This window comes from Heptranchias perlo, chromosome 10 (genome assembly GCF_035084215.1).
Source record: "Heptranchias perlo isolate sHepPer1 chromosome 10, sHepPer1.hap1, whole genome shotgun sequence".
Taxonomy (NCBI): domain Eukaryota; kingdom Metazoa; phylum Chordata; class Chondrichthyes; order Hexanchiformes; family Hexanchidae; genus Heptranchias; species Heptranchias perlo.
Window position 1 is genome coordinate 35,007,357 of NC_090334.1, and position 4,442 is coordinate 35,011,798.

General features: G+C 42.5%; 1 long non-coding RNA gene across 1 annotated transcript; it reads left to right on the plus strand.

Moving 5' to 3' along the window:
* The first annotated feature begins 369 nt into the window (after window positions 1–369).
* On the plus strand, window positions 370–4,151 carry LOC137326126 (uncharacterized). Its single transcript, XR_010964114.1, has 3 exons — window positions 370–547; window positions 3,068–3,113; window positions 4,094–4,151. It is a non-coding gene; the product is annotated as an uncharacterized lncRNA (long non-coding RNA).
* Window positions 4,152–4,442: the final 291 nt, after the last annotated feature.

Sequence of the window (4,442 nt, forward strand, 5' to 3'; positions counted from 1 at the left end):
AAAGAAAATCAGCCTTAGCTTTAAGTTAGAATCAAAACATAACGCAACAGGTACTACAGAAAATACCTGAACCAAGCTACATTATGTTGTGAACACCAACATAGTTTGGTTGAAGACTGATGTTGGTTGGCATGATCACTAAAAGAAGCTGATGTACTGAGTCAGCTGATCTCACCAGGAAGTTGGTAAGAGGTGATATAGTTGGCCTCAGCACCCTGAGTTAAGGGCGGGAAACATCAACCAGGGTTCTTGCTTCTGATTGCTGTTCTGGAAGTTCTGCTGCAAGGTGTGGATGTGTAGGTGTCAGCTAAGAATGGGATCAGACTAAGTTGTGATGCCTGTTCACCCCTCCCTCATCCCCAGGTTGAAGAGCCGACTATCACTTACTGTCTAGACTTGCGTATGAGGGAGGACTGCTTGGGCACGGTACCCAAGGATGGGTAATGGCTGTGGGACCACACTTTAACATGAATCAGTGCCTTAGAAGAGTAGGAAAAAATAGGTGAAGGGGAATTTCGAAAGAAAGAGGCTGATGTGATATCCTCAGGTAAGCTCCAAGAGATGATCCAATTTCATAGTTCTTTACATGTTGACATTTTCCATTTGCAGCTTTGTGTAGCATAACATTTAGATTTTCATTTATTTGAGATGGAAGTGTACTTACTGATCCATATTTCTTCAAACTAAACTATTTTGGGGTTTACCCAATACCTTAAAGCATGATTCCTGTACTCTTAGGTCTGAGCTGAAATGTGCCTAGTCCCAGTAGTATTACGGAACAAAAGAAACTTAAAAGCTAATTCACTGAGACATTACATACTTCCTGCAATTTCTTACAAGCACAAAGAGTGGTTTCCTGAAAAAGGTCTGCTATTGTGTCCATTTCTGTCTTGAATTAAAGGACATCCCCTTATTTTTCAGGAGCTTTTTTCAAGAGAGGAGCATTTGGAGGTTAAGCTTGAGATTTGCATCTATTTTCAAGCAATAATAGAAGAGGCTCTTGGAAAAGCAAGAAAAGCTAAGCAGGATATGCCATTATAGATAAGAATATTATAAGCACTGTACTTCTATCTGTGTGTGTATCTATGCCTATTCAGAGGGTGTTAACTGTTTAGCAACAACAATATGCTTAAAACTCAAGTGCAAAGCAAAGAATTTAATCTTCCTTTTCATTTCTGAGTCTGACTTATTCAGCTTTGTTCTAGATTTCTTTGCTACATGAACTGAGAGAATCACAGCAAATTAGTACAAATGTGAAGAGAAAATAATTCAAATAGGGCATTGAATTCATGTTTATTGCTCCCATAACTAGGAGAGTTGAGGAGAAGTCATCCTTTCAAGATTTTCCCAAAGTCTGGACCCAGAAAAACTTTAATATTTTTGTCCTAGATTTGTAATACACCAATTTAAATTCACAAATCTGTGACGTCGCTCACAGGGCCTATGGAATAGGGAAATAGTCTCTGTGGTCTCTGAATTTAAATGACATTGACTGAATTAACTCTTCTTAGAATCATAGAATCATAGAAGTTTACAACATGGAAACAGGCCCTTCGGCCCAACATGTCCATGTCGCCCAGTTTATACCACTAAGCTAGTCCCAATTGCCTGCACTTGGCCCATATCCCTCTATACCCATCTTACCCATGTAACTGTCCAAATGCTTTTTAAAAGACAAAATTGTACCCGCCTCTACTACTGCCTCTGGCAGCTCGTTCCAGACACTCACCACCCTTTGAGTGAAAAAATTGCCCCTCTGGACCCTTTTGTATCTCTCCCCTTTCACCTTAAATCTATGCCCCCTCGTTATAGACTCCTCTACCTTTGGGAAAAGATTTTGACTATCTACCTTATCTATGCCCCTCATTATTTTATAGACTTCTATAAGATCACCCCTTAACCTCCTACTCTCCAGGGAAAAAAGTCCCAGTCTATCCAACCTCTCCCTATAAGTCAAACCATCAAGTCCCGGTAGCATCCTAGTAAATCTTTTCTGCACTCTTTCTAGTTTAATAATATCCTTTCTATAATAGGGTGACCAGAACTGTACACAGTATTCCAAGTGTGGCCTAACTAATGTCTTGTACAACTTCAACAAGACATCCCAACTCCTGTATTCAGTGTTCTGACCAATGAAACCAAGCATGCTGAATGCCTTCTTCACCACCCTATCCACCTGTGACTCCACTTTCAAGGAGCTATGAACCTGTACTCCTAGATCTCTTTGTTCTATAACTCTCCCCAATGCCCTACCATTAACGGAGTAGGTCCTGGCCCGATTCGATCTACCAAAATGTATCACCTCACATCTATCTAAACCAAACTCCATCTGCCATTCATCGGCCCACTGGCCCAATTTATCAAGATCCCGTTGCAATCTTAGATAACCCTCCTCACTGTCCACAATGCCACCAATCCTGGTGTCATCTGCAAACTTACTAACCATGCCTCCTAAATTCTCATCCAAATCATTAATATAAATAACAAATAACAGCGGACCCAGCACCGATCCCTGAAGTACACCGCCGGTCACAGGCCTCCAGCCTGAAAAACAACCCTCCACAACCACCCCCTGTTCCCTGTCGTCAATCCATAATAGGCTTGTCAGCAAAGTTGAAGCCCATGGAATAAAAGGGGCGGTGGCCGCATGGATACGAAATTGACTAAGGGACAGGAAACAGAGAGTAGCGGCAACCGGTTATTTCCCAGACTGGAGGAAGGTATAAAGCGGTGTTCCCCACGGGTCGGTACTAAGACCACTGCCTTCCTTGAGACATACTAATGACTTGGACTTGGGTATACAGGGCCCAATTTTAAAATTTGCAGATGACACAAAACTCGGAAGTGTAGTGAACAGCGAGGAGGAAAGTGATAGACTTCAAGAGGACATAGACAGGCCGGTGGAATGGGCGGACACATGGCAGATGAAATTCAATGCAGAGAAGTGCGAAGTGATACACCTTGGTAGGAAGATCGAGAAGAGGCAATGCAAACTAACAGGTACAATTCTAAAAGGTATTCCCATCTTTTCTTGTTAATATGTTTTATCCTGCATTTCCAATTTCAGAGGCTGCGTTTCAGAGAGAGGTGTCGTTACCGGCTATATTTCTAATGTAAGTATTTTAGAAATTTATTTTGAAATGAGTGAAAAGGGCCTCCAAAATATATCTGCAGAGGATAATGCATTTTTCTTTGCTCAGTGTTAATTCTTTTAATTTAGATATGTGAAAGAAACATTAATGTTATTATATGTTCTAATAATGAATTTCTATTTTCAATTAAATTATCAATAATTACAAGCATGATTGGATTTTCTGTATGCTTATTATTTAATTCATTAATTGTATGAAACTACTGCTTCTATTTTTATACTTAATTTCCTTTCCAGTAGCTCATTGTCTATTTGCATATAAATGATATCTTTTTTAAGAAGGTCTTGTGGTGGTTGAAATTTTAACACTGGTTCTACGGCTATTGGCTAAACAAATGATGTAATACTCAAAGCACACATTCTGGCGTCTTATTTGTAAAATGCACATTATACATTGGTGGTAGAATTTCCATTAGGGTTCCCCAATCTCATTCCGTAATTTTGGCAGAAACCTTGGGGGTTATATTGGATAAGGCCAATTATTGGGCGCGGATAGCCCAACCCGCTATTAACCTGTGCCTGGTGGCCTCGCGCGGGCAGCAAGTGAACTTCGTGCTACCTGTGCTGCTGAGAGGCTGCATGGAGAATCAGAAAGCCTGAAATGGGGCGTGCCCAGCGCACGTCATTGGCAGCCTGCACCTCTTAAAGGTACACGTGGATGCAGTGCTGAAAGAAGTTCAACGATTTGACACGAGTATTCAAGGTGAGTGAATGCAAGTGTCAAGTGGCACATCCTGCCAACTACAACACGGCTCCACGCATCACACCCCCCATCAATGTTGCACTTGGCATGCTGCATCTCATCCACACATAGTACCACACTTGTAGGCCACACAGCCACCACTCACAGGTCACACACACTGGCACCTATTCAATCATGACAGGCACATCACCCAGACACCTTGCAGGATACTCACTGACACACTGCCCTTTGTCTTGCAGGAGGAGGTGGCACATAACTGCTGGCAGCAGGAGAGACTTGAGAGAGGACAGCCACGCCTACACATCCTCATCGCCTTGGAGGAGACTCTGCTACGGATGATTGGCCGGCTGTCGCTGCACCTGTGACCACATGCTGAGCTGGAGGTGCCGATGAAGGGGGTTTCTGCATATCTAATGCTCCTCCTCATTTCTCATAACTCCCTCCTCCCATAATCTTTTCTGACTCACGTGCTGCAGATACTGTCGGCATGCACATCTTACTTACTCCTCAACTCAACCTGTTTCTCTTTGTCATTGCAGATACCCAAGAACACGTGGCGGCATCTTCTGAGGAGGAGGAGGAGGAGGA